This window comes from Ambystoma mexicanum, chromosome 5q (genome assembly GCF_040938575.1).
Source record: "Ambystoma mexicanum isolate Mex_15411 chromosome 5q, UKY_AmexF1_1, whole genome shotgun sequence".
In the NCBI taxonomy this organism is placed as follows: domain Eukaryota; kingdom Metazoa; phylum Chordata; class Amphibia; order Caudata; family Ambystomatidae; genus Ambystoma; species Ambystoma mexicanum.
In genome coordinates, this window is record NC_090933.1 from 872873748 (window position 1) to 872899291 (window position 25544).

Genomic DNA, 25544 nt, shown 5'->3' on the forward strand with positions numbered 1-25544 from the left:
TGAACTTAATACTTACTGGTCCTCACCAGGAACCTCAGAGTCAATACTCTCCGGAACTCTCCCGAGCCTTCAAACCAGTGAAGTAACTAGAATCGACGCGCCCCTGCAAATCCACGCAGGATGGAGAGCTCATCTTTCAAGAATATAAGGAGAATATTTCTACGGGTTAAGCAGACAAGATTAGGAGGGCAGATCCAGTCAGTCATCGCTGCACTACGCATCACGTGGGTGGAGACAGCAGCTGTCCGGGTCCGACCGACGCCCCTGTGGTAGCCAGGTGAGCGTAACATATTTGCAGAGGCCAATGCAGAACACTTCTCACAGCTGGAAGGCATTTTGGACCGTCTGGATGACACAGGACTCACCCTGCATAGCGAGAATGTGAGTTTCTTAAAGAGGATCTATCTTTCTTTGGCTATGTCTTCAACAGTAGGGGAGTGTCAGCAGATCCTTTCAAAGTTGCAGATATAAAGGCAGCATCGCCCCCGCAACACCCCCTGAAGTCAGAAGCTTTCTGGGGATGGCGACATGCTGTGGTCATTTCGTCAACAGCCCTAGCCACACTCTCTGAACCATTGAGGGAATTGAGCAGGGCTTACATGAAGTGGCTCTGGGACAACCGGTGCCAAGAAGCACTCCAGACCATCAAGGACTCCCTGTCTGCCGAAACCACAATAGCGCACTACAATACGGAACTGCAGACAAAACTCTATGTGGACACAAGCCTGGTGGGGCTAGGAGCAGTGTTAGTCCAAAGGTCCCCTGCTGGTGAAGTCAAGCCCATCGCATATGCAAAATATGTGCTGGAACACTATTAATCTTGGTGCTGAATATAGTGGTTTTCACTCATTTCTGTGGTGCCTCCATCGTGGGCAAATGATGAGTCTGGAAACTGGTTAGTGCGTGTAGTCTTGATTGTTAATGGGCAAGTGATTGCCACAGTCTTAGGAGCACCAAAGCTGTCATTCAGATGAGAAAAAAGCCAACATGTCTTTCGACCACTGGGTCTTTATCAAGGCTGTGATTTTATGTAAAGGTGAGAATGCCAATTGATGATGTGGTGAGTTTCCGTGATTGTTCATGTGGTGGTTAAAAACATGGTTGGTAGTAAAGTCATACATTTTCAAGTCACATACGTACATACAATTGTCATAGTAAGGTGGTGTTTGGTGAATGTGGGGTGACATACATAATAAACATGTTCATATAAACAGTTCGACATGAATAAGTGATCAATTGTTAGATGGCCCGGGTGGGTACGTATTGATGTAAGGAGAGATTGCACCAAGGGCGAGAAGAGGGCAAGAGAATGGATTAGATAATGTGGACATAATGCCTTAAATCAATATTATTGAGTATGGGGGGTCTTACTGGAGGGGTATAATGCTGAGAAAGGTCCTTGGATAAGGTGCTGGATAGTGTGGTGAGGTAAGTGGATACTGTGGCGAGTGCACGTTGCCTGTCTTGTGTTACAGAGCCCTTTATAGTATTCTGCAGAGGGCTGGGAGTTCCCCTAGGGTTGGGGTTGCATAGGTGTGTGATGGGATGGCAAGTGTGGGGTGAGGTGAAGATCCCCTGAGCCTGGGGGTGGGGGTGCGCATGTCTGAGTAAGGGGGAGGGTTAGTGTGTGAGCGTGTTAAGTGCATCAGATTACTATTAGGAATCACAGCTGCCGAAATGAGATACGAGGTATCCTGCGTGTTAAGGTCTCATTGTACCCGGTGAAGGAGCTGTCTGGATTCCGGCTGGTGTGTCACAGGATGGTTCAAGGTGCGGTCTATATGGATTGGGTCGTGCAGGGGTGTGTGGCTGCCCTCTGGGTCTAGTCTCATGTCTTTGGCAGCCGTAGCTATAAATATAAAAGGGCTGGAGCATGTGATGCATGCAAGGGCAAGTGGTGGAAAGTGAATGGGAAGAGGGTCAGAGCGGCAAAGCGGGCAGGTAGCGGGGACCCCGGCCCAGTCATCCCAGTTAGGGCAGTGGTGCTATCAGTGGACGCTCGAGGAGACAAGTGGAGAGAGGTGCGCGCCGTGCCTTGAGTAAGCAAGACAACAGTGTTCTGGAAGGACCAGGGATCAACATGGTGAACAGTGACAAAGCCACCCAATTCATTAATTGCAAATACAAATGTGTCATTTATGTCATTATTTGCACTTGTAATCTCAAATACATTGGAAGCACAATCAGGGAACTGAGAACCAGGATCAGAGAACACCTGGCTCTACTAAATTCACAGGATGCAAGATACCCACTGGCGCTGCACTGGCAGGTGGAACATCAAATGGACAAGAAATAGGATATCCGATTCATGGGGCTTGAACTTATCAAATGAGACCCCAGGGCCAGGGTGTAACGCTCACCTGGCTCCCACGGAGGCGCTGGTCTGGTCTGGGTTGCTGTGGCCTCTTCAAGCGTGATCACCACCGATTGAACAGGACCCCCAAATCTTGCTTGTCTGGCCCGTAGGAATATCCTTCTGCAGATGAGAAAGGGGATTAACTGTCTGCTGAATAATGTGCTTGCTCCCCCCTTTCCCCTTTCGTTCTTCTCTGGCTTCCTCCAAAACCCCCGGTTTAAGCTCACCTTATGGTTTGGAAGGATGAACTCTCCATCCTGCTTCTGGTGCAGGGGCGCACGTTCGTCCAGTTACTTCACTGGTTTTCAGACTGGCGCTGGCAAATCCACTTGACTTTGCTGAGCAATATGCCGTAAGTATGAAGATGCAAAAGTTCAAGTGTGAGCCTCCTTTTATGTTGTTTTTTCTGTCCTTTATTTCAGGTGCAGAACAAAGGCGATGCGTTGAGGGGTTAAATTGCCGGGGAAAAATCAGGTGAGTTAGTGATGAGGGCGACCCCTCTAAATGTCTTTATAATTCCCCAGTAATGTCTTTTGTCCTTTCCCCATAGGGGCCGGGGTGCGGTACCTGCCAGAGATGCGGCGCCGACCCGAGATGTGGAATGGTTCACCAAGAATAGCCGGTAAGTAATATGGCTGAAAATTCGGCTTTCCTTTTGTGTTCCCTTGCTCACCTTTTGTCTCTTCTTCTCTCCCTTAGGAGCAGTGCAGAGATGTGGCGACCGGCACTGAGAGCCGCGATGGAGCCGGGCGGCGTCTCGGGAACCGGTGAGTGAAGCGCGGCGCTGCAGCGAGCAACGCAGTGCTTTTAAATGGAAGTCTTCCTTCAGGAATGCTGGCGTGAAGATTCCGGATGCAGGTAAGAAGGTTGAATAAGTTCTTGGTTTTCACCTTTCTCTTCTCTTATTCCCTTACAGGTGTTCCAGGTTTGAGGCGGGCGTGGCTGGAGTCCAGGTGCAGGAGCAGACACGGTGAGCGTTCAGCTGCTGGGATGCAGAACAACGCGAAGCACGTGTGCCTGTCCGGGCGTGGCTTAAATAGCCTTGGAAGAAGTTCCAGGTGAGTATTCTTCCACAGCCCCACCCAAGTAACAAAATAGTTCCTTCAGAAAAATAGTCCCTCCTAAGCCTCATTTGGCTTGGTTCTTCATGCAGCATGGTCTGCATCAGGTGAGTGTGCAGCATGGTCTGCTTCAAGTAAGTGCACCAAACACTTCCCCTTATGAGCCTGGCGCCTATGGCGCAAGGACTGATGTCCAACATGAGCCTGGCGCCAACAGCGCCAGGACAGAGTCCAAAGAGCCCCTATAAAGGGCCGCTGGGCTTTTACCTGGGGGCGTGATGCCTGCTCCCGGGGGTGCTGGGCCTGGCCTGGTGCTCCGGGGGTAGGCATCATGACAGCACTCCCCCACAAGGCCCCTCCCAAGGTCGTTTCCCCAGGAGGTTTCGGTTTGTTCGGGAAATTCCGATGGAACCTTTTTACTAGCCGAGGTGCATGTACGTGGTCACTGGGTTCCCAAGATCTTTCCTGAGGCCTGTAACCCTTCCAATAAATTAGATAGAAAAGTTTTGATTTTGAGATCTTAGAGTCCAAAATATTCTTCACCTCGAATTCAGGCTCCCCATCTATCTGGATTGGTTCTGGTGGCTTTATTAATCTGGTTCCTGGTTGCACTGGTTTCAAAAGCGACACATGAAAGACGGGATGAATCCGCATGTTAGCTGGTAGATCTAGCTTGACTGCCACTGGGTTAATTATAGCTTTGATCGAGTAAGGGCCTAAATACCTTGGATTAAAAGTCTGAGGTCCCTTGAGCGATAAGTGTTTGGTAGCCAACCATACTTGATCCCCTATTTGGTATGGAGGCGCCTCCTTTCGATGCAGATCCGCATTCTTTTTGTATTTCCCTTTCGCATGTTGTAAGTGTGCAGTAGCATCCTTGAAGGCTTGAGTAATCGTAGAATGCAAATGGTCCACTGCGGGCATTTCGAGGCTCAAAGGTGAGTCCAGGTCTGAAGTACGAGGGTGATGTCCATATAGCGTATAAAAGGGGCTCTGACCAGTTCCAGAGTGTATCGAGTTATTGTATGCATATTCAGCCACCCATAAAATGTCCTTCCAATTACCCTCCGATTGGTGCAACATACATCGTAGATATTGTTCTAGGGTCTGGTTCTTTCTCTCCGTCTGACCATCGGTCTGTGGGTGGTGGCTGGTTGAGAGTCTTACGTCGATTTGTGCCAGTTGACAACACTTTTTCCAAAAATGAGAAATGAACTGGCTTCCCCGATCGGATAATTAGTATGGACGGGAATCCATGCAGACGGATGACATTTTTGAGGAATTCCTTGGCAAGAACAAAAGCTGAAGGTAATCCTTTCAACGGAATAAAATGGGCCATCTTGGAAAATAAATCCGCCACAACCAGAATAGTATTGTATCCATTACAAGAGGGCAGGTCCGTGATAAAATCTAGTGACAAGGTGTGCCAAGGTGCTGGTGGAATGTCTAAGGGTTGAAGAAGACCGGCGGGTTTTGTTTTTTGACCTTTGTTTTGGGCGCAAACTCCACAGGACATCACAAAAGATTTAATATCCTTTCGCCAGGACGGCCACCAGAATTGTTGTTTAATTTTTTCCTCTGTTTTGGCAATGCCAGGATGTCCTTCCATCAGAGTATCGTTATGACGGGAAATAACTAGTTCTTGCAATTCCTTTTCTGGCAAAAATAAACGTCCTTGGAAGTAAGGTAAGCCATCGTTGATTGAAAAGGCAGACCCCCTTTTGATCCAATCCTGCAAGGCTGAAGAGTCCAGGAATAGTTTTACCCGTGCTTGAATGTCTTCAAGGGTTTGTAAAGTGGTTATCCCCAAGATTCTTTGTTCGGGAATTATCGGCACAGATTCTGAGTTTGTGTCCATTTCTCCCATTCCATTTCGAGATAGCGCGTCCGCTTTGCCATTCTTACAGCCGGGACGGTAGGTGATTACAAAATCGAACTCAGCAAAGAATAAAGCCCATCGGAGCTGTTGTGAAGACTGAGCCTTGGCAGTTTTTAAATATTGTAAATTTCAGTGATCAGTGATCACGGTGATGGTATGCCTGGCGCCAAGAAGATAATGCCGCCAAGCCTTAAAGGCGGACTTAATGGCTAATAATTCCTTATCGGTGATTGCATAATTTATCTCCGGCGGCGAGAACTTTCTGGACCAAAATGCTACGGGGTGCAGTTGGTTGGTTTCGGGGTCTCTCGGAGACAGGACAGCTCCCATGGCTAAGCTGGATGCATCGGTTTCGACTATATATGGGAGATCAGGACGCGGATGTTTCAAAATAGGTGCAGACGTAAATTTAGCTTTTAATTCCTGAAAGGCCTGTTCAGCTTCCTCGGTCCATTCAAAACGTTTATTCTTCCGCAAGAGTGCAGTGATGGGTTGCACCACCCGTGAAAATTCTGGGATAAACCTGCGATAAAAATTGGCAAAACCAAGCATGCTTTGGACACCTTTCACCGAACTAGCTGATGGCCATTTGAGGATGGCATCCACTTTCTGTGAGTCCATTCGGACCCCTTTAGGTGTCAGGATGAATCCAAGAAACTCAACCTCGGTGGTATGGAAAACGCATTTTTCCAGCTTTGCAAACAGTTTGTGCTGGCGCAATTTCTCAAGGACGGCCCTGACATGTTTTCTGTGATCAGATTCCGAAGAGGAGTACACCAGAATGTCATCGATATACACGACAACACAGACATCGATGAGTTCCCGAAGGACATCGTTCATGAAGAATTGGAAGGCAGCAGGCGCGTTGCACAACCCGAAAGGCATCACCTGGTATTCGAATAGTCCATATTTTGTACGGAAGGCCGTTTTCCATTCGTCGCCTTCTTTTACTCGTACCAGATGATAAGCCCCCCGGAGATCTAACTTGGTGTATATGCAAGCGTCCTTCACCTGGTCAAGGAGTTCAGGGATCAAAGGCAGAGGGTAACGATTTTTAACAGTTATCTGGTTCAATGCGCGGTAATCGATACAAGTTCTAAGGTCGCCTTCTTTTTTTGGCACGAAGAACAAAGCCGAGGATGCCGGAGACTTTGACGGGCGAATGAAACCATTGGCTAGGTATTGATCTAAATATTGTCTCAAATGCAGATTCTCCGGCTCAGTAAGGGCATAAATCCTGCTACAAGGGGGTTGTGCACCTGGCACCAGATCGATTTGGCAATCGTACGATCTGTGAGGAGTTAACGTGTTGGCCTGTTCCTTTTGGAAGATGTCCTGAAAGTCTTGGTATTCCGGAGGTAGTTGCATGGAGACAGAGGTTACTGATGCTAGACTGATCTTCAGATTTTCTGGGTAGCAGGTTCGTGCACACTCCAGAAAGGTTATTCTCTTCGCTCGCCATTCAATTCGAGGATTATGTGTCTCTAACCAAGGGATTCCGAGAATAAACTGAAACTGTGGAGCCTTGATTAGATCAAACACAACTGCCTCCTGATGGCCGTCCGGACCTACAAGTGTTACCTCCGCTGTGGAATGTGTTACCGGTCCCGAGGCAATTTCGGTTCTATCGACTTTGGTGATGACATCTTTGCTGGTTTTAGGACACAGGGGGAGGTTAATCCTGGAGACCAATTCACGATCCACGTAGTTTCCTATAGCCCCACTATCGATGTATGCCTTTATTGCATGCAACCGCTTAGGCTGTTCCGGATCTACGAGGACCATTGGCACAGTGAAATGCGAGGTCTGAGAGTTTGTTTTCAAGCTCGCCAAGCGGACCCCTACGCTTGTCGGGCAGGGTCGTTTCCCGATACAGAGGTTTCATGGATTTTTTCAGCGGCTCCTACCACCTTCCTGGGCGGCCTTGCCGGGCAATCTCGTAGAAAGTGTCCAGAGGATCCACAATAAAGACATAAGTGCATCTGCCGTCTTCTTTCACGTTCCTTTTGCGTTAAAGGTCCTTTAACTCCTCCGATTTGCATTGGCTCAGAGGCTTCAGCCCCCTTGAGGTTAGCATGGGTCTTGACTAACACCCGGGTCTCAAACTTGGACCGATCTGCTTTTCTGTTTTGCAGTATGTGATCCAATTGGACCACTAAGTCTATATATTCTGAGCACTCTTGGGGCGGATTTACAACTTGGGCCAGGACATCTTTAAGTTCTCCGCGTAGACCTCGATAAAATAACGTGATTCTTTTATCTTCTGGCCACCCAGTTTCCACAATTAGTCTATTAAAGGTTGCAATGTAGGAAAGGAGGTCTTGATTGCCCTGTCGCAGAGATAGAAGTTCGTCATCTAGAGCCTGCCCCTTGTAGTGACGAGCAAACCTTTCCATGCTTGCTTGAAATCTTTGAAAATCATGAAGAATCGGGTCATCTTGAGTTACCAGTGGAACTGACCAATCGGCAGCACTGCCGCTGAGATATGACAATACAAAGGCTACCTTGGTCTGGTCATTAGGGAAGGCCCCAGGTCTGCACAGGAAATGCAAACAACACTGATTCATGAACACGGCGAATCGTTTGGGGTCCCCAGCAAAGCGTTCGGGTGGGGCCAGCGGCATGTTTCCAGGTAGATTAATCTGCACCGGGTTACTGGAAAGCACAGGAGCGGGGTTCCCTCCGGAACCGGGTAAAGGAGTTTGTCCAGCTTGACCTTGCAAAAGCTGTCTAGCCAGGTCATCAGCTCTTTCCTTTGTTACAATCACTTCCCTCCTGAGAGCATTAGTCTCTTGACGAGCGGCGTGTACTTCGGCCCGTAATTCCCCCAGTAGTTGGGCCAACTGGTCAGTCTCGGAAGTTTCCATAGCGCCTGGGTGGGAATTTGTAGGAAGGCTTCGCGTTCTGTAACGCTCACCTGGCTCCCACGGAGGCGCTGGTCTGGTCTGGGTTGCTGTGGCCTCTTCAAGCGTGATGCGCAGAATTCGGACCACCAATTGAACAGGACCCCCAAATCTTGCTTGTCTGGCCCGTAGGAATATCCTCCTGCAGATGAGAAAGGGGATTAACTGTCTGCTGAATAATGTGCTTGCTCCCCCCTTTCCCCCTTCGTTCTTCTCTGACTTCCTCCAAAACCCCTGGTTTAAGCTCACCTTATGGTTTGGAAGGATGAACTCTCCATCCGGCTTCTGGTGCAGGGGCGCACGTTCGTCCAGTTACTTCACTGGTTTTCAGACTGGCGCTGGCAAATCCACTTGACTTTACTGAGCGATACGCCGTAAGTATGAAGATGCAAAAGTTCAAGTGTGAGCCTCCTTTTATGTTGTTTTTGCTGTCCTTTATTTCAGGAGCAGAACAAAGGCGATGCGTTGAGGGGTTAAATTGCCGGGGAAAAATCAGGTGAGTTAGTGATGAGGGCGACCCCTCTAAATGTCTTTATAATTCCCCAGTGATGTCTTTTGTCCTTTCCCCATAGGGGCCGGGGTGCGGTACCTGCCAGAGATGCGGCGCCGACCCGAGATGTGGAATGGTTCACCAGAATAGCCGGTAAGTAATATGGCTGAAAATTCGGCTTTCCTCTTGTGTTCCCTTGCTCACCTTTTGTCTCTTCTTCTCTCCCCTAGGTGCAGTGCAGAGATGTGGCGACCGGCACTGAGAGCCGCGATGGAGCCGGGCGGCGTTTCGGGAACAGGTGAGTGAAGCGCGGCACTGCAGCGAGCAACGCGGTGCTTTTAAATGGAAGTCTTCCTTCAGGAATGCTGGCGTGAAGATTCCGGATGCAGGTAAGAATGTTGAATAAGTTCTTGGTTTTCACCTTTCTCTTCTCTTATTCCCTTACAGGTGTTCCAGTTTCGAGGCGGGCGTGGCTAGAGTCCAGGTGCAGGAGCAGACACGGTGAGCGTTCAGCTGCTGGGATGCAGAACAACGCGAAGCACGTGTGGCTGTCCGGGCGTGGCTTAAATAGCCTTGGAAGAAGTTCCAGGTGAGTATTCTTCCACAGCCCCACCCAAGTAACAAAATAGTTCCTTCAGAAAAATAGTCCCTCCTAAGCCTCATTTGGCTTGGTTCTTCATGCAGCATGGTCGGCATCAGGTAAGTGTGCAGCATGGTCTGCTTCAGGTAAGTGCACCAAACACTTCCCCTTATGAGCCTGGCGCCGATGGCGCCAGGACTGATGTCCAACATGAGCCTGGCGGCAACGGCGCCAGGACAGAGTCAAAAGAGCCCCTATAAAGGGCCGCTGGGCTTTTACCCGGGGGCGTGATGCCTGCTCCCAGGGGTGCTGGGCCTGGCCTGGTGCTCCGGGGGTAGGCATCATGACACAGGGACAGAGAACTCAGACTACGACAACGAGAGGCCAAACTAATCTGCAAATACAGAAGTGTCAGCCTACGTCTCAACACAGACCACAAGCTCAATGTCTTCCTTTAACAATTACTACTAATGCACCTTTTCATGATATACCTAACATCAGCACACCAACGGGCTGATCAATAATAACAAACAAAACACCCACCTTCCCTTGGTTCTCCCCCCCTCCTTCCCCTAGTTCTCCCCCTAAACCCCAACCACACACCTTTCCCTCAGGCCACACCTTGCTACCAGCCAAATTGTTCCACACGCATTCCCGTCATCACAGGCATCTCCGGCTGGCACATATCATAATATTTAATATATTTAATATCTTAAATATTATGCACCCTGCTGTTTAATACCATTGACTCATTTCTCCCGTATTAACGGGAGCACCATACAGGGCTTGCTGCCCCCATGACACCATTCCTTGCTACATGCTCCATACGATACTTAATCAAACTAGTAAGACAGCAACTACATGTATGTACCCAAAACGTGCACAAGCAACACACATTGACCTGCACTCACACGGCCCAGTGACATACAAATCGCATGCTACGCCTCTCCCCTAGCCAATTTACACAGCATGTACATACCTCCCTTACTCACAGCTGTCGCACCTTGACCAGTTGCACACAACCAGCACTATATGCATCTCCCCAGGCCAGACCGCTACCTAACATGCATACCCCCATAGCTCTCATGCAATCACACGTTGTCCAGCGTTCATAAATCAGTATGTTGCACAAAACTTGCTCACTAGCAACATCTAGCGATATTCATGCCTACTTAATTCCTCCAAATAGCGTAACAGCGGAGTGCACATCGACTTATAATATCGCACATCCCGGCAATGTTAATTACTTTGCCCGCGTCTGTTCTCCATTGTAACCTCCAAGCCAATCAAAGTATGCCTCTGAACTGGCCTCTGAGCCAATCAGTTCCATCATTACAGTTTATCATGACTCACTAGATGGCGGACGGGATCGACAGATCGCTATGACCGCCCATCTTGTACACAGAGGCCTCCGTGGCCCCACAGATAAGCCCCTCCCTCGCACGTTGCCGTTCACCAGGATGATCCCTGCGTCCTTCCTGAACACTGTTGTCTTGCTTACGCAATGCATGGCCGCGCTTCAATCAACTTTTCTCCACGAGCGCCCACTGATAGTGCCACTGCCCTAAATTGAATGACTGGTCCGGGGTACCCCACTACCTGCCCACTTTGCTGAACCCCTTCCCATTCACTCCCCATCACCCCATCCTTGCATGCATCACATGCTCCGGCCCTATTATATTTAGCGCTATGGCTGCAACGGACATGAGACTAGACCCATAGGGCAGCCCCACACCGCTGCACAACTCAATCCATGTAGACCACACCAAGAACCATCCTGCGACATGCCAGCCCGAATCAGGACAGCTTCTTCAATGGATACAATGTGCCCTTCACACGCGCGCTACCTCGTATTTCAATTCTGCAACTGCAACTCCTAATAGTAATCTGATGCACTTAACGCGCTCGCACACCAACACCCCCTTACTCAGCCATGCGCACCCCCAACCCCAGGCTCAGGGGATCTTCAACTCACCCCACACTTGCCATCCCATCACATGCCTATGCAACCCCAACCCTAGGGGAACTCCCAGCACTCTGCATAATACTATAAAGGGCTCTGTAACACAAAAGTAGGGCAACGTGCACTCTCCTCAGTATCCCCTCACCACACCATGCACCTGGCAACTCGGCTGCCTTACAGCCCCTAATCAGCAGGCTGCATGTGCCACCAGACCTTGACACCATGAATTTTCTTCTTCTACTCAGATGCTATCCAGCACCTTATCTAAGGACCATAAACCCCCCATACTCAATAGTATTGATTAAAGGCATTATGCCAACACTATCTAGCCCATTCTCTTTCCTTCTTCATGTCAAACTGTTTACATGTACATGTATATGTATGTCACCCCACATTCACCAAACACCACCTTAATATGACAATTGTATGTACACATGTGACTTGAAAATGTATGACTTTACTACCAACTATGTTTATAACCACTGCATGACCAATCACAGCAACTCACACATCACCAATTGGCACTCTCACCTTTGCACTCTTTGCACAACAGCACAGCCTTGATAAAGACCCAATGGTCGAAACACGTGTTGGCTTTTTTCTCATGTGAATTTATTTATTCATCTTCTTATAGTGCCCCTGAGCCCTTGGTGCAACATTGGTGCTCCTAAGACTGTGGCAATCACTTGCCCATTAAAAATCAAGACTACGCACACTAACTCAGTTTCGATGGAAGCACTACATAAATGAGTGAATACCACTATATCTATTGTCAAGAATAACGGGGTTCCATCACAAATGTTACCTTATCTCAACATATGGGAATTTGGGAGCATTGTTCCACAGGAACCCTGCAAAGGCAGCAGAAGGCATTACAGAATTCGTAAACAGATTAGCGCAGGGATCTGTATTTCCTTAAAGCTCCCTTCCCTCATATCCATCGCATATGCATCCAAGGCCCTCACCCGCACCGAGCACAGGTACTCGCACATTGAGAAGGAAGCCATTGCAGTCTTCTGGGGTTGCCGCCTCATCCATCTATATCTGTATGGTCGAAAATGTACCACGCACATGGACCACAAGCTGATGATCCCGATATTCACAGGTTCCGTGCCTCATCCACCAGCCCGGATAAAGAAATGGCTCTTCTACCTGCAGCAGTACGAGTTCGATCTCGCCTACCAAGTCAGGGGTAACAAGCCTGCAGATTTTCTCTCATCACATCCACCACCTGCCACGGCAGCAGAAGTGCTGGAGTGCATGGAAACCAAAGACCACATCTGCCAGGTGATCCACATGATGAAGCCAAAGGCCATCAGCCTATCCGACATTGCAGAAGCCACCTTCCAAGACCCATGCTGTGATCTCATGAAAAATGCACTGTTGTTGGGAGACTGGAACTTGTTCCTGCGACACAAGCACAACTGCACAAAAGGGTAATACTACCGGCCATGTAGAAGATGTTTGCGATGTACAGCCTCCCCCAGTCAGTAAAAAGTGATAATGGCCCTCTGTTTCAGGGAAAAGACTTTCAAAAATACCTGGAGGACCTGCAGATCCACTACCACCACATCACACCCCACTTGCCTCAGGCAAACGGGACGCAGAGTGTTTCATGCTGATGGCTTCCCCTGGCAAGTTCAACTCTATCAGTTTCTGAGGAACTATAGACTCATCCTAGATAAATCGACGGACAACCCATTGTCCCACCTCATGTTCAGGGAGGTTCTAAACTCGTCCATACCTCATCCCAAGTCAATACCGGCAAAAACCATTGACAACCTGCTGGTATACTCCAAACTCCTCCAAGCCTTTGTGTGTGAGATCATGGTTTAGTTCTCAACAACATAAACAGAGCAACACTGCCACTACCATTTGATGATATACCATGGACCATGTTGGACAAACAGGGAACCCTGGTTGCTGTTCATCGGGAACCAGACCTAATTTCCAGGAACTCGTCATGGTTCAAGAAGCTACCCTGGGAAGTGTGGTCAGAAACCCCCGGCCCGGCAGATAGGACAGACCCGAGGGAGGAAGGTGGATAGCCCACCAGTCGTGTGGATTTCACGCAAGAGGAAGAAACTACCCTCCAAGAGGAGCCAGAGACGTTACCAGAACAATCCCCACCGGGGGACAAAGTAATCCCAGAGGAGGTCAGTCCCACACAGCTGTTAGCCGGGCACCAGGAAATGTATGCTCTGCAAGCTGCACCGGCACCACCAAGACTCAAAGACTATGCCTGTTCCTGAAGGAAAGCATCTCATGTTTCATTTTGACAGTCTCAGTTAAAGGGTTTTGTTTGATAGGAAAAAAAAAGGGATGTTATTTCCCGGGTTCGCTTTGAAAGCAAATGCCACTAGCAATTGGCCAGCAGTTTGTTTTCCCGACCCCAACTCGTTTATTGTACACCAGCAGGCAGGCACTATATGCAGGCTGGGTTTTATAGCTTAAGGCCGGAAAAGGGTTAATATTATGTAAACACTATGCCTCAGCCCTGATTCTCAATGGAAACATTTGTACCAAACATTGAATTTTAAACCCGATTGCTGTAGTCACTTCGTGAGCGAACCCACACATCCATCAGCAGCTCAGACGTGTTCAAAGTATGTGGGCACATAAGTTTGCTATTACTCTGCTCTGTAATGACCAATGCAGATCATTTCCGAGGAGTGGCCAGTTTCAACACCGAAAACCAAAGGCTATGAAAAATGTAACCTAGGGGCCTTAAAACGTGCCTCTGGGTATTCCAAACTCCGACATCTCTCAAAGATGCTCATCAATCACAGGTACAGTGTACTACTGATAATAATATCTCGTGTTCTTATATAGCGCTATACACCCTTGGGTCTCAGAGCTGGGAAGTGACGTCAGCCCAGACTACAGCAAATCTCTGTGCAGGCCAGGCAGGCGGGCTGCTTCCCATTGGATGCCGACTGCAGGCAGGTGTTTATATTAAAGCCTGATCTGTAAGGCAAAGACAGCTCCTTTAACACCCCAATGGCAGCACAGTCGGATACCAAGCGTTTTGTGCTTTGTACAGAGGGCCCGCAATGTATTTACTTTTTCCTTCTTGTTATTGCCACTTACTCCAGCGAGAGGTTGAAGAGTTGTCTGCAAAGAAAGCCTTGTCAGGGCCCGTCTTGACTGAATTCCACAAGAGCTGATGCTGGCCCCACAGACCTTCACCAGGAGTTCACCTCTCAACCTTAAAGTAAAAGCTGAGCTGAGAACCCCAAGAAAGGGAAAGGGGAATTTGGAGAAAATAACAACAGAGACACTGCAGCCCTGCAACCTTCTGGTAGGATCTGGTATCTGTAGTAAACAAATACACTTGGTTACTTATACATTAGTATAAACTTCCTTTCTTAAATTATTTTTAAACATACTCTAACTTCTTTACCTCTTAAACCTCTGTTTAAGACTTAGAGGTTAATTATCTGTATGGAATATCTTGTAAACTATTGTGATGCTTTAGTGCATATTGTCATTAGCCATTCAAGTCTCTTTAGTATCCTAAAGTAAATGACTCTTGCAAGCACCTTACAGACTTAGATATTCTTCTTTGCTTTTAAAGTTCATTTAACTCTATAAAGTTTGAGTTTTAAATGCTTTTGAGAAATGCAGTCTTTCTCTGAAGTATAGAATTCCCATTTGCATGAAATTTACATTAAATAGAAACTCATAAACTTTCTTGAATGCTGCTGCTCCTTCTGCGTGTGAATTTTTCCTTTTTTACACATACGAACGTATAGTTACTTTCTTGACACGCGTTTTGAAATCACGTACTCCCTGCACTCATGCGATTAACACGCGAAATCACAAGACGTGAAAAATTGTCCTTGCGCTGAAAAATCACACTTGCACATTAACAAAATACATGCACGCGATTTGTACGTAGCGCAACCAAAAATTAAAACCTGTGCACGCGCTAAAAAACAGCTTGCGCTAAGTTAATATGGACTCGCGCTCTATCGCAAACCGAACACATGCTGCTATACGCAACGTCACTCACGTGAAAATTGTGCGCGCGCTAAAAACAACTCGTGCTCAGTTAATATGGACTCGCGCTCTATCGCAACCCAACATGCACTATTATGCGCAAAGTTACTCACGTGAAAAATGTGCATGCGCCATAAACAACTCGCGCTATTCATTAGGACGCGTGCTCTATCGCTCTGCATACTCGCACGCTCCCATAACGATGTTGCTGAAGGCACGAGGACTTGCACACGCGTTAAACAGTATTGAAACACTTTTCACGCAGTTAACAACTTTTAAACTTGCGCGCACAGTCTTTACACTTGTTTACTTATAGTATTTAAACTGTAAAACGTTTTCTCTCAGTAAACTTTAAAACTTCTTAAGACTTTAAGTTCCTTATAAAAAAAATGGAAGTTCACTGTGAAAGTCTTTAAGCTTTTAAAAGGAACAATCCCACCTGATGTCTTCTTTTTCACTCTGGCACAGCAATCGATTTTTTTACTTATTTAGTAAATCTTCTGAATACTGAAAGGCCTTACTTAAGGAGCTTAACTAATGTACAACCAGCCACTGAATTACTATGGATGAAAGGCAGTTTAGAATCTTGCTCACCTCCCAAGAATCCAACCCATTATCCTTTCCACCAATCAGACAAACCAAACATATCATTGTTCCTTAAACCAATCAGATTAATTTTCTTTCTCTCCATCTTGACTTGGGTAACCACAATGTTAATTCCATGTGCCTATTCTTTCTGGTTACTAACCATCTACTCCAGCCAGCCCTGACAGTACCCCCTCTTCAAAGCCCTGTCCCAGGGCCTGACTTAGCAGGGAACTTTCTGTGAAACTGTCTTATCAATTGAGGGGCATGTACATCTGTCTGATCCTCCAAAGATCTTTCTTCAGGCCCGTATTCCTTCCAATCAATAAGATACTGCAAAGTACCTCTAACAAACCTGGAATCTAACATTTTCTTAACTTCAAATTCTTCTTCATTTTCCTCGGTATAAACTGCTGGTGGTGGTTTTCCCAATCTAGTTCCTGACACACATGGTTTCACTAAACTGACATGAAATGTAGGATGACTTTTGATACTGGGGGGTAATTTCAGCCTGATTGCCTCTGGATTTATTATTTTTTCTATTTCGAACGGACCAATAAATCTCGGACTAAATGTAGTTCTTCCCTTTAGACGTAGATTTTTTGTGGACAACCAAACTTTTTGACCCACCTGATAATGTGGTGCATTTTGACGTTTTCTATCAGCAAAGGTCTTGAACCTTAACTTACTTTTCTCCAAAGTTTCCTTAGCTTTCACTAAACCATCTCTAATACAAGTCAATCGATGCTCAACCTCTGGATTGGAATACTCAGATTGTAACACTTCTTTCAAAAATCGTGGATGAAAACCATAATTGCTGAAAAAAGGAGAATAACTAGTAGAATCCTTGACAGAATTAGTATAGCCAAACTCTGCCAACCAAAGAAGATCTACCCAGATCCCTTTCTCCTGCCAAAAAGCTCTAATATATTTTTGTAACTCCTGATTTACTCATTCTGTCTGGCCATTGGTTTGTGGATAATAACCTGAAGAAAGCTTTATCTCAATCCCCAACTCCTTACAGAAAGCTCGCCAAAACTTAGAAATGAATTGAGACCCTCGATCAGATACAATTTGTGTTGGTAATTCATGCAGTTGCACCACTTTTTGCAAAACACTCTTTACCAGATTCCTTGCAGAGGCCTCTCCTTTCATGGGAGTGAAATGCCCAGCTTTGGTCAGTAAATCCACAACTACTAATACTGTAGTGTAACCTTGATCTTTAGGAAGATCTACAATATAATCCATAGAGATTGTAAACCAAGGACTAGGGGGTACTGGTAATGGATTAAGTAATCCAGATGGTTTTCCTCCTCCAGACTTCACTCGAGCACAGACTTCACATGTTTTCACATAGTCTTCAATATCTTGTTTCATCTCTTTCCACCAGAACTTCCTTTCCACCAAATCAATTGTCTTACGAATTGCAGGATGACCAACCAACTCCGATTCATGACGTTCTTGCATAATTTCCTTTTGCAGTTCTTTACTTTGAAGGCAAATTTTAGAATGGACACATGGAAATCCATCAATTAAATGTCTTCCAGAATCCTCCGCAAGCCAAGATTGAATCGCCTCCTCCGGGAATTCCCTTCTAATTTTCTCAAAAAGCAGATCCTCTTCCTTTGTAGTACTCAGAATAAATCTATCTTCTGCATTCACTGGCTCTGGTAATAACTGATTTTCCACCTCTTCTGAAGAACCTTGTCGAGATAAAGCATCTGCTTTACCGTTTAACCGCCCTGGCTTGAATGTTATCACAAAATGTATTCCGAAAAGAACAGCGACTATCTAAGTTGTCGAGGTGATAATGTTCGAGCAGATTTCAAAAACAGAAGATTCCTATGATCAGTTAAAACGGTTACTCTGAATCTTGCTCCTAACAGATAATGCCTCCATTCCTGAAATGCCTTCTTGATTACCAGGAGTTCTCTATCAGTAATCGTGTAGTTCATCTCAGTTGGAAGCAACTTCTTGGATAGATAGGCCACAGGATGCAATTGCCCAGTTTCAGGATGCCTTTGAGAAAGTACATCTCCAATTGCAGTATTAGAAGCATCTGCTTCAACAGAAAATGGTTGGGAAGGATCTGGGTGTAATAAGATTGGTCCTGATGTAAAACAGTTCTTCAATCTTTTAAAGGCCTGATCCGCTTCATCCTTCCACTCAAATTTCATTCCTTTATTCAATAATTTGGTGATGGGAGAAACAGTTTGAGAGAAATCTTTAACGAACCTCCTGTAAAAATTCACAAAACCCAGGAAGTTTTGAATATCTTTAACACAAGTTGGAATTGGCCACTGTTCTACTGCTTTCATTTTCTTCATGTCCATTTCCAAACCTTTGGGAGAAATAATAAAACCCAAAAATTCCACCTCCATGGTATGGAATTGGCTCTTTTCTAACTTAGCAAATAATGTATTCTCCTTTAGTCGTTGTAAAACTTTCTTGACATGTTCTTCATGTTGCAGTAGATCCTTAGAATAAATGAGAATGCCATCAATGTATACTACTACAAAGATATCAATAACATCTCTCAACACTTCATTTATAAAAAAGTGAAAGGCCGCTGGGGCGTTGCACAATCCGAATGGAATTACTTGATATTCAAACAGACCAAATTTTGTTCGAAATGCTGTTTTCCATTCATCACCTTGATGTACCCGCACCAAATGGTATGCAACATGAAGATCTAATTTGGTAAACACTGAAGCTCCTTGAATCTGGTCCAACATTACTGAGATTAAGGGCAGAGGATATCTGTTTTAACTGTTATCTTATTCAATGCCCTATAATCTATACATGTCCGTAAAGAACCTTCCTTTTTTGGAACAAAAAATAGTGGAGAAGCTGTTGGCGACTGGGAGTGCCTGATGAACCCCTTAGTCAGATTTTCTTGGATGTAATCTTTCAAATGCTGATTCTCTTTCTCTGTCATGGCATAGATGCGACTGCAAGGAATGTCGGCTCCTGGTTCTAAATCAATCTTACAATCGTATTGTTGATGAGGAGGTAATTCATTAGCTTCCTTTTCACTAAACACATCATTAAAATCTTGATAACACTTTGGTATTTCTCCAATTACTGCCCCAATAGAATGTACTATGGCTCCCAATTTCACCAAACCTTCCACAACTTCTGAACAACTACTAGAAACATCTTCCCGAACTTCTTACTTACAGCAATTCGTAACTCAAAAAGAAGAATCCAATTTCACAACTCTCCTTCCCCAATCAATCTGAGGGTTATGATACGTCAACCAAGGCATTCCCAAAATTATCTTCAACTGTGGAGTATCTATTAATTCAAACACAATATCCTCCCAGTGTCCTCCAATTTCCATCCCCAATGGAATCGTTTCATATGTAATTAAACCTGATGTAAGTTGAGACCCATCCACCGCTCTCACTTGCTCTGGTATATTTTTTACAATGTAAGGTACATTCATATCTTTAACCACATTCCAATCCATGAAGTTACCAGTGGCTCCAGAATCTATTACTACTGGACCACTTCCCTTTAATTCCTCTTTTATATATAAGGATACATTCAATGTAATATGTGGTACCGCAGCTTGGATAGAATTAGCCACTTGTTGATTTCTGGAACTGTTAGTAGATGAAGAGGTTTTTGGACACCAAGGGCAATTTCCAACAAAATGTCCTGATCTACCACAATATAAACATAAATTATTCTGCCTTCACCTATCCTTCTCATGCTTAGTTAAAGGACCTCTCACTTTATTTACTCTCTCTGCATTCCCAGTTCTGAATTCTTTATTTACAAATTCTAACCTTCCCTTATCAACTCTAGGGAAAACTCTGGGTTTGCTCAACTCCTCCTCTTTTACGCTCAGCCTTGCGTTCTCCTAATCTATAATCAATTTGTATGACTAGGTCTATTAAATCTTCTCATGAAGTAGGTCTATTCACAATTGTGGATAAGGCATCTTTTAACTTCTCTCTCAAGCCTCTATAAAACAAAGATGATTGCTTCTCTTCTGGCCAATTGCTCTCTAATACTAAAGATCTAAACTGTGTGATGTAAGACACCAAATCTTTAGTTCCCTGTTTTAAATCTAATAGTTCTCCATCAACTTCTTGAGATAACTGTCGTCTGTCAAACATTTTTTTAAATTCTAACTTAAAGGCTAACAAGTTCTTTAGTATGGGATTCTCTTGACCAACAAATAACACTGACCAAGTAGCCGCCTCACCAGTAAGGTAAGACAGCATAAAAGCTATTTTAGTAGCATTGGTATTAAAAGCTTCAGGTCTACAAAGGAAATGAAGTTCACACTGTGTAAGAAAAAGTTGAAATTTCTTGGCATCTCCCCCAAAACGTTCCGGAGGTGCTAAAGGGACTGGACCTATAGGTATTTTCAAGCTCCCCTACTTCTCTCCTGAGAACTAGCTCCTTCACCCAAATCCTCTCTGATTAACACAGGAAATTCTCTACTAGGACTCTCCGAAACTTTTGACTCCAAAGAAATGTCCTCACCCCTATGGGTAACCTTAGAATTTAATTCTTCAAACTTAACTTGTAGTTCATGGTTCTCTTTCTGCACAGCCCTCATCTCCTCCCTTAACTCTGAAAACATGTCCCTAATGGAACTTGCTAATGCTTCTGTGGGATCCATATCAGCTCAGGTGGAAAACTTATCGTGGACCTTTTTTTTTTTTTTTTTTTTTAATTTAGCTGAGAAACTCAACTTTTACCAAATTTAACAATTCATTTACATTTAGCAGAAATACAAGCAAGATATATAAAATAATTTTCTTTTTTTTTTTGAGGGGAAAACAGATGCCAAGTGTACAAGTGTACTAAGTTCCAAAGAGGTACAAACAACAATTAATCTCACATCGAAAGATGATCACACACCTTAACCTAGTCACTAGATAGAGCAAGCATAGGAATAATCAATAATCAATTAATACACTCAAAATAAAAAGAGGTGCTCTAGCTAAAATTAGCAGACACCTACATGCACATAAAATATTTACATTTAGATTAAAAATTCATCATTAGAAAACATTCCTATACCTGAACAAAACCATATTAACAATCCAAAAGGTGTATGAACTCTCAGCACATAATAACACTTGGTAGCTTTCCTCAAACAAAACTGATTGTATAACAATAAGAATATGAATCTGGGACCATTCACGTTAGTCTTATTAGAACTTACACCGCTTATAAACTTAAAGTATTAGTTTGTCATTCAATCCACACATAAATTTAGCGCATTCACGAAGTTATATGTTGCGATGCGGATGCTAATAACTTTTGTAGCTACAATAGTAGGCCATCTGTGCTCTGGAGCCATCCAGCCAAAGAAAGTCAGATGTTTCCAAAATAATTTTATTCTTAGATTTATCAATGCTGGACATTCCACTATGAGATGCTTTAAAGTTTCCTTAATGTTCAGATCCGCACAAAATCTACAAGAGTTCACTTCTCCACCAAGGAGATGTCTTCTGGATAGCACATCCCTCGTGGGGATTAAATTAAAAAGAAGACGCAGAATGCAAGATCGTATCTGAGGTGAGGGAGCTCTATACAAATAGCTTTCCAGATCTCCTAGTTTCTTATGTACAAATGCATTTGCATCAAAATCTTTATAGCCAAGACACAGGTTTCTAGTTATGATCCAATCCCTCTTGAAGATTTTGTCTTTCGCTTTGGTCGGATTCATGACGAGAGTTTCTATACTCACATCTGCATTAGCGAGAGATTTCATAATATGTGTTGACCAAATCCTCACAAATCTGTGAGACGATGATAACATATAGACAGAAAGAGTTGTCAGAATATTATCTGTCCGTATATATGTTAAGCATTTGCGGAAAAGAGCGCATAGCCGCCATTCATATTCTGCCATCATAGAGGTAAGGCCCAACTCATGTCTCAACCATGGGCCTGGTACGCACTGCGGCACATGCAAAACTGCCCGCCAAAATTGAGTTTCTAGTTTGTGTAGAATAGATGTTTTGATTATATTTTTCGTCTCCAAACCATAGAGTAATTTTGGCAGCACTTTCTGTCGCCAATATACAATTGCACAACTAATTGAAAATGTACCATACTTAAATAGTATCAATCTTGTCTGTGAAATTGCTGAAACTAATTTGCAATCAAGAGACCTCAACTGCGAATTCGTTTGTGCAGATCCGTCAATTTGAATCCCCAAAAATAAGTAGTTCTCAACCACCTTCACACTAACATTTTTGATCTTCCAATCCATCTTTGCCCTTCTGGTCATTTTCGGGGCATAATACACTATCTGAGTTTTTTTCATATTTATCACTAACTCATTAGCATCCCAATATGAACTCAGAGAGGAAAATAGAAGTTGGAGACCTATGGTAGTTTTAGATATTAACACTAGATCATCAGCATACCACAATGCCTTGATTGTTACACCATTCATCTTTGGAGAATCTGATGATATCTGAATAAAAGCCTGCATCACATCGTGTATAAAGAAATTAAAGAGGGCCGACGCAAGGATACATCCCTGTCTTAGCCCTCTTGAAGTGCAGATGGCTGCTGACAAAAGACCCAACACCGATAACCTCACTTTAATTGATGTCAATGAATGCAGGCCAAAGATAATGTCGCACAGGGTGGCAGGACAATTTGCAGCTTGAAGTTTATCAAATAGCTTTACACGAAAGACAGAGTCAAAAGCTGAGTGGAGATCAACAAACGCAAGATAAATCTGTTGTCTTAGGGTCTGAGCCTGTGCTTTTAAGGCATTGAGAGTTAACAAATTAACCACCGTGCCCAACCCTGCGACAAATCCTGTCTGGTTCGGATCGCACTGATTGGAGGCTAATGACCACTTCACAAAGTCTCTCAAGACTAGTCTTGAGAAAATCTTGCCTGGTGCATCAAGTAATGCAATCGGACGTTAACTAGATGGTAAGGCTCTATCTCCCTTTTTAAAGATGGGAACAATCAGGGAGGATCTCCAAGACGTTGGTATGGTCTTGGAGATCAAAATCTGTTGAAAGATATTATACAAGATAGAGGCCCACCTAGATGGATTTTGCTTAAACGTAGCATTACTTAGGCCATCTGGCTCCGCCGCTCTAGAGGAAGAGGATTTTATTATGAGTTATTCTATTATTTCCTCAGAACACTCTAGGCTCCAGGTATCCAGGTATCTATACTCTGTTTCTCGTTTCTCGTACTTATAGCTATCAAACTTTGTATCTGCCGTGGGCCTTTCATCCTGTCAGGGTCCGGCTTGACTGAATTCCACAGGAGCTGATGCTGGCCCCACAGACCCTCACTAGGAGTTCACCTCTCAACCCTAAAGTAAAAGCTGAGCTGAGAACCCCGAGAAAGGGAAAGGGGAATTTGGAGAAAATAACAACAGAGACACTGCAGCCCTGCAACCTTCTGGTAGGATCTGGTATCTGTAGTAAACAAATACACTTGGTTACTTATACATTAGTATAAACTTCCTTTCTTAAATTATTTTTAAACATACTCTAACTTCTTTACCTCTTAAACCTCTGTTTAAGACTTAGAGGTTAATTATCTGTATGGAATATCTTGTAAACTATTGTGATGCTTTAGTTCATATTGTCATTAGCCATTCAAGTCTCTTTAATATCCTAAAGTAAATGACTCTTGCAAGCACCTTACAGACTTAGATATTCTTCTTTGCTTTTAAAGTTCATTTAACTCAATAAAGTGTGAGTTTTAAATGCTTTTTAGAAATGCAGTCTTTCTTTGAAGTAGTGTTTGATAGGAAAAAAAAGGGATGTTATTTCCCGGGTTCGCTTTGAAAGCAAATGCCACTAGCAATTGGCCAGCAGTTTGTTTTCCCGACCCCAGCTCGTTTATTGTACACCAGCAGGCAGGCACTATATGCAGGCTGGGCTTTATAGCTTAAGGCCGGAAAAGGGTTAATATTATGTAAACGCCACACTATGCCTCAGCCCTGATTCTCAATGGAAACATTTGTACCAAACATTGAATTTTAAACCCGATTGCTGTAGTCACTTCGTGAGCGAACCCACACATCCATCAGCAGCTCAGACGTGTTCAAAGTATGTGGGCACATAAGTTTGCTATTACTCTGCTCTGTAATGACCAATGCAGATCATTTCCGAGGAGTGGCCAGTTTCAACACCGAAAACCAAAGGCTATGAAAAATGTAACCTAGGGGCCTTAAAACGTGCCTCTGGGTATTCCAAACTCCGACATCTCTCAAAGATGCTCATCAATCACAGGTACAGTGTACTACTGATAATAATATCTCGTGTTCTTATATAGCGCTATAGACCCTTGAGTCTCAGAGGTGGGAAGTGACGTCAGTCCAGACTACAGCAAATCTCTGTGCAGGCCAGGCAGGCGGGCTGCTTCCCATTGGATGCCGACTGCAGGCAGGTGTTTATATTAAAGCCTGATCTGTAAGGCAAAGACAACTCCTTTAACACCCCAATGGCAGCACAGTCGGATACCAAGCGTTTTGTGCTTTGTACAGAGGGCCCGCAATGTATTTACTTTTTCCCTTCTTGTTATTGCCACTTACTCCAGCGAGAGGTTGAAGAGTTGTCTGCAAAGAAAGCCTTGTCAGGGTCCGGCTTGACTGAATTCCACAAGACCCCACAGACCCTCACCAGGAGTTCACCTCTCAACCCTAAAGTAAAAGCTGAGCTGAGAACCCCAAGAAAGGGAAAGGGGAATTTGGAGAAAATAACAACAGAGACACTGCAACCCTGCAACCTTCTGGTAGGATCTGGTATCTGTAGTAAACAAATACACTTGGTTACTTATACATTAGTATAAACTTCCTTTCTTAAATTATTTTTAAACATACTCTAACTTCTTTACCTCTTAAACCTCTGTTTAAGACTTAGAGGTTAATTATCTGTATGGAATATCTTGTAAACTATTGTGATGCTTTAGTGCATATTGTCATTAGCCATTCAAGTCTCTTTAGTATCCTAAAGTAAATGACTCTTGCAAGCACCTTACAGACTTAGATATTCTTCTTTGCTTTTAAAGTTCATTTAACTCAATAAAGTGTGAGTTTTAAATGCTTTTTAGAAATGCAGTCTTTCTTTGAAGTATAGAATTCCCATTTGCATGAAAATTACATTAAATAGAAACTCATAAACTTTCTTCAATGCTGCTGCTCCTTCTGCGTGTGAATTTTTCCTTTTTTACACATACAAACGTATAGTTACTTTCTTGATGCGCGTTTTGAAATCACGTACTCGCTCCCTGCACTCATGCGATTAACACGCAAAATCACAAGACGTGAAAAATTGTCCTTGTGCTGAAAAATCACAGGCACACCATAACAAAATACACGCATGTGATTTGTACGTAGCGCTACCAAAAATGAAAACCCGTGCACGCACTAAAAAACAACTCGCGCTAAGTTAATATGGACTTGCGCTCTATCACAAACCGAACACACGCTGTAATACGCAACGTCAATCACGTGAAAATTGTGCACGCGCTAAAAACAACTCGCGCTCAGTTAATATGGACTCGCGCTCTATCGCAACCCAACACGCACTATTATACGCAACGTCACTCACGTGAAAATTGTGCACGCACTAAAAACAACTTGCGCTATTCATTAGGACACGCGCTCTATCGATCTGCATTCCCGCGCGCTCCCATAACGACGTTGCTGAAGACACGAGGACTCGCGCGCGCGCTAAACAGTATTGAAACACTTTTCACGCAGTTAACAA